The sequence below is a fragment of the Callorhinus ursinus genome, unplaced genomic scaffold (genome assembly GCF_003265705.2).
Source record: "Callorhinus ursinus isolate GAN/ISIS: 27379988/994484 unplaced genomic scaffold, GSC_fseal_2.0 scaffold118, whole genome shotgun sequence".
Classification (NCBI taxonomy): Eukaryota; Metazoa; Chordata; class Mammalia; order Carnivora; family Otariidae; genus Callorhinus; species Callorhinus ursinus.
Window position 1 is genome coordinate 759909 of NW_027397180.1, and position 6426 is coordinate 766334.

Below are 6426 nucleotides of genomic sequence, written 5' to 3' on the forward strand. Positions count from 1 at the left end.
TACCCATGTACCCATCCACCTACTATCCATCTACCCACCTGTTCACCCATCCACCCACCCACCCATTCATCCATCCACTATCCACCCAGCCACTCATAATCCATCCACCCACCCATTCATTCATCTACCCATCCACCCACACAACCACCCAGCCACTATCCGTCCATCCATCTACCCACCCACCCATCCATCCACCCACCCATTCATTCATCCACTATCCACCCAGCCACTCATAATCCATCCACCCACCCATTCATTCATCTACCCATCCACCCACCCAACCACCCAGCCACTATCCGTCCATCCATCTACCCACCCACCCATCCATCCACCCACCCATTCATTCATCCACTATCCACCCAGCCACTCATAATCCATCCACCCACCCATTCATTCATCTACCCATCCACCCACCCAACCACCCAGCCACTATCCGTCCATCCATCTACCCACCCACCCATCCATCCACCCACCCATTCATTCATCCACTATCCACCCAGCCACTCATAATCCATCCACCCACCCATTCATTCATCTACCCATCCACCCACCCAACCACCCAGCCACTATCCGTCCATCCATCTACCCACCCACCCATCCATCCACCCACCCATTCATTCATCCACTATCCACCCAGCCACTCATAATCCATCCACCCACCCATTCATTCATCTACCCATCCACCCACCCAACCACCCAGCCACTATCCGTCCATCCATCTACCCACCCACCCATCCATCCACCCACCCATTCATTCATCCACTATCCACCCAGCCACTCATAATCCATCCACCCACCCATTCATTCATCTACCCATCCACCCACCCAACCACCCAGCCACTATCCGTCCATCCATCTACCCACCCACCCATCCATCCACCCACCCATTCATTCATCCACTATCCACCCAGCCACTCATAATCCATCCACCCACCCATTCATTCATCTACCCATCCACCCACCCAACCACCCAGCCACTATCCGTCCATCCATCTACCCACCCACCCATCCATCCACCCACCCATTCATTCATCCACTATCCACCCAGCCACTCATAATCCATCCACCCACCCATTCATTCATCTACCCATCCACCCACCCAACCACCCAGCCACTATCCGTCCATCCATCTACCCACCCACCCATCCATCCACCCACCCATTCATTCATCCACTATCCACCCAGCCACTCATAATCCATCCACCCACCCATTCATTCATCTACCCATCCACCCACCCAACCACCCAGCCACTATCCGTCCATCCATCTACCCACCCACCCATCCATCCACCCACCCATTCATTCATCCACTATCCACCCAGCCACTCATAATCCATCCACCCACCCATTCATTCATCTACCCATCCACCCACCCAACCACCCAGCCACTATCCGTCCATCCATCTACCCACCCACCCATCCATCCACCCACCCATTCATTCATCCACTATCCACCCAGCCACTCATAATCCATCCACCCACCCATTCATTCATCTACCCATCCACCCACCCAACCACCCAGCCACTATCCGTCCATCCATCTACCCACCCACCCATCCATCCACCCACCCATTCATTCATCCACTATCCACCCAGCCACTCATAATCCATCCACCCACCCATTCATTCATCTACCCATCCACCCACCCAACCACCCAGCCACTATCCGTCCATCCATCTACCCACCCACCCATCCATCCACCCACCCATTCATTCATCCACTATCCACCCAGCCACTCATAATCCATCCACCCACCCATTCATTCATCTACCCATCCACCCACCCAACCACCCAGCCACTATCCGTCCATCCATCTACCCACCCACCCATCCATCCACCCACCCATTCATTCATCCACTATCCACCCAGCCACTCATAATCCATCCACCCACCCATTCATTCATCTACCCATCCACCCACCCAACCACCCAGCCACTATCCGTCCATCCATCTACCCACCCACCCATCCATCCACCCACCCATTCATTCATCCACCATCCACCCAGCCACTATCCAACCATCCAACCATCCATCCATCCTTCCATCCACCCATCCATCCATCTACTATCCATCCATCCATCTATCTATGCATTCATCCACCCACCCACCCATCCATCCACCCACCCATTCATTCATCCACTATCCACCCAGCCACTATCCATCCATCCATCCAACCATCCATCCATCTATCCTTCCATCCACCCACCCATCCACCCACCCACCCATCCATCCATCCACTATCCATCCATCCATCCATCCACTATCCACCCATCCACTCATAATCCATCCATCCACCCATTCATTCATCCACCATCCATCCATCCACTATCCATCCATCCATCCATCTATGCATTCATCCATCCACCCATCCATCCACTATCCAACCATCCATCCATCCATTCTTCTACCCATCCATCTACCCACCCTTCCATCTATCATCCCTCCACCCATCCAGCCACTGATGCTTCCATCCATCCATCCATCCTTCCACCCCTTCAACCATCCATCCATCCATCCATCCACTCTTCCATCTACCCATCCATCCATCCTTCCACCCATCCATCTACCCACCCATCTATCATCCCTCTACCCATCCACCCACCAACACTTCCACCCACCCATCCATCCATCCACCCATCCATCCATCCACCCAACCATCCATCCACTATCCATCCATCCATCCATCTATGCATCCATCCATCCACCCATCCATCCACTATCCAACCATCCACCCATCCATCCATCCACTCATCATCCACCCATCCCCCTATCCTTCCCCATCCCTCCCTTCTTCCCTCCCTCCCTCCCTCCCTCCCTCCACCACCACCCAGTGACCCAGAAATAAATTTACTGAGCACATCTACTGTGAAGCTGGCCCATGGAGGAGCCCACATAGGCTGCTGTCCTCAAGGCACTTATAGAAAAAAGGTCAGCAGTGGTACACATTGTGGCCAGGGTGGTGAGGACAATGGTCAGGGCAAGGGCATGACACTTGGGCCAGATCTCGAGGTGGGGGTGACTGCCCAGCGGTGGCTGGTCTTCTGAAGCACAGTGGCCCTTTCCTCATAGGAAGGCCAGCCCAGTGGACACCTACCCCGTGGAGCCCAGGCCAAGAAGCCCACATTGCTGACTTGGCCTCTCCCCATTTTTACCCAGAATAAATACCTCTGTGTGCTTACCCACCCACCCTTTACACCCAGCTGTGGGGTGGGCAAGTTAACATCCTACTAGTAAACCCTTGCAGTCCAGTGGCAGATGACGTGGGACCTGGGCTTGCACACCCCAGATCTTTCGGAATCTTTGAAGGTGCAGGAAGTGGACATGCTGCGATGTCTGAGTCCCCCTTTCTGATGTCTTGGGGAGGACGTGGGGAGGAAGTGAGCATGGCTGGTGCTTTGTTTGTCTGCTCTTGGGCCCTAAGATACTCACTTGCCCGGGACTCTGTCCCTGTGGCTGGCTGGGGCTGGAGTCTCCCTGGGTGTCCATGGGATGAGAACCTAAGAGTTCTCTGGGCACACCCTCCATCTGCCTGATGAGGCTTGGTCAGAGCCGTGGAACTGGGTTTGGGCCTAGGGTCTGAGAAGGGTATATATACATATATAAGAGAGAGAGAGACAGAGATTTATTTTCAGGAATTGTGGGGGCTGCAAGTCTGAAGCCTCAGGGTGGGCCTGCAGGCTGGACACCAGGGAAGAGCTGATGTTGCAGCTCTAGACCAAAGGCCCTCTGGAAACAGAATTCTTCCCTCCTGGGGACCTCCTTCTTTCCCTCTTAAAGCCTTCAACTGATTGGATGAGGCCTACCCACATGAAGGGTGGTCTAGTCCCATGTAAAACATACCTTCACAGCAACATCTAGACTGGTGTTTTATTGCTGCCATGGCCTAGCCCTGCTGACACATAAAGTTAACCTTTACACTAGGTGACTCAAAACGGGGGTTTGGTGGGCTGGGGACACAGCTGCTATCCTCAGTTCCCCCCGACAGGTGTGAGGCTTCCTCTTTTCTCTCCACAACATTCCTTTCTTTCCCTCCCCTCCCCTACAACCCCCATGCCGCTCACCCCCATCCCCTCCCCTACAACCCCCATGCCGCTCACCCCCATTCCCTCCCCTACAACCCTCCCCCACAACCCCTCCACTTCCTGATGGCTCAGGTTTGTGGACAGAAAACAGTGAGACACTCACTTTCGGCTGTTTCATGACGTCTTTGTGGCCTCCTCCCTGTGGTAAATTCGTGCAATCCTCGGGAGCAGTGTCTTGTCAGGGTAAACACTGCTGGGTGTAGGGCCTGGCAGGGAGGCTCTGGGTGTCCCGGGCCCTGTGCTGGGGGGTCAGCATCTCCTCAACAACCTCCCGGCTGCAGCTGGGCAGGGCTGTGTCCTCCGCTGAGGACTGGGGCTGGGGGGGGGTCCCCGTGGGTCCCAGGGGGAGAACACGCTCCAGCTGCAGAGGGGACACTTCCAGAGACACATCCACATCTGTCCACGTGGTAAAGGTGATAGGGTTATGTGTCTCAGTGTAGCAGGCGTCAGTGGCCCTATTTGGGCATTTCCGTCCTGTATTGTAGCAGAGCCTGCACCCTGATTCACCTGTAAGGGACCCCACAACCACAGTGAGAAAGCCCAGCTGGCTGTGGGCACTGACCAGGGATCAGAGAGTGGCGCCGAGCACGGGAAGCCGAGCCAGACCTTGCTGGGGGCAGTGGGGCGATGTGGGTCACCCCAGCCTGACGGAGCGTTCACCTTCTGCAGGCTCCTTCCCACCGCACGCTCTGAGCCTCCACCCCATGCCTGGCGGCCTGATGTCACTGCTCCTTGGAGCCTCACCTGAGACCATGCAACTTGGCCAGGAGTGTTAGGGTCAGACCTCTGGGCCTCAGGTCAACACTGCTGCCGCACCCATAGGAGATATAGGGCTGCCTTTCTCAGACCCCAGTAGTGGACTCCCACCTTCTCCATCCCAGGGGAGGACCCCACCTTCTCATTCCCGGGGAGGGCCCCGCTTCTCCATCCCAGGGGAGGACGCCTCTCATGCTCAGGGCAGGAGGGGCTAGGCTGGGTGTCCAGTATGGGGCCAGGATTTCCCTGAGTCCTACTAGGGCAGAGGAAACCTGTCATGGAAAATCACTGCCTCTGGGGGGAGTGAGGGGGTCCGTTCTTGGGTTTTCCCCAGGGCTCACTGCCAGCCTGTTTGGCCCCACAGGGAAGTGGACAATGGGCCCACGGGCGCGTCTGACTCTGGTTTCTAATCCCTGTTGCTCCTGGCTCAGGCCACACACTTGTGCCTGGGTCCCTGGGCTCCTACAGAGAGGACAGTTTCTGGGCCTGGGGTTGGGCAGTGGGATGCGAGAAGGGGCTTCATCCCAGGCTCCCTGGGAGCGGCAGGCTCCCTGACCTTGGCTCCCGGTTACCCTGTCAGACCCTGGGGGACTGGCCCCTCGATGGGACCCCCAAGGAATCGTCAGGTGGTGCATGCACGCTTCTTGTCCCTAGATGCTGTCACGGTGGCGTGGAGGTCTTGTCTGCAGAAAGGGGCCCCTGGAAGGTGGTAGGCCAAGGTGCCGACTCCTGCCGGGCACTTGCTCCTGGTCATATCTCTGGGGGGAGACTGGGTCAGGCAAACAGCGTGTCCCATGCCCCCATCCGAGGGCGTCCATCTCATCCAGAGTCTCAGTGATTGTTGACATGAGTCTCTCCCCACTTGCCCTAAAGATTGGGGACACTAGATTATATAATTTGTGGAGTCCGGGCCCACTCGGTTCTCTCTGTACTTCCCAGAAGAGGAAGCTCTGGACCTGCAGGGGAGGCCGCCAGCCTGGGGCTGCCTCTGGGCCACGGTCCCCTCAGGGCCGTCCACTCCCAGCCTCCAGCCAGGCCCCCTATGCCCCAGAGGATGTGTTTCAGTTAGGCGCCCGTGGGCTGGGCTCCCAAGTTCCAATTACAGGTAACTCCAGAGACTGGCTCAGCCTGGGAACACGAGGGGATTGGAGGGTGTGCCGGAGCTGGGGGCCGGACGTGGAGCTGCCAGCCGAAACGGGCCCAGGAGCAGAGTGCACACCGAGATGGGGCGGCCCCTGGACCTCCCAGGAGCCCACACGTTCCCTGGCTTGGGGGCCTCGGGCCCGTGGTAGGGGAGGCTGGGGGGTCAGAGTGGGAGCAAACACGGGGCAGGGGTCCTGTCTGGGAGCCCCCCGTGGGGAAGCGCCTCGTTCAGGCCTGGCTCTGCGGGGACGCTGGGCAGGGTGGGCTGGGGCCGGGAAGGGCATGCGCCTGCCAGGGTGTGGTGGTGTAGGACCCCCCCGCTGGGCCCAGTCCTGCTCGCAGCTGGGAGGGCGTGTGTTGGAACTGGGGTCACTGGTGCTGAGGCATCCTGAGGAGGGCTAGCTTTACTGAGGGCTCAATAAAAAGATAAACCGCAGATAACTT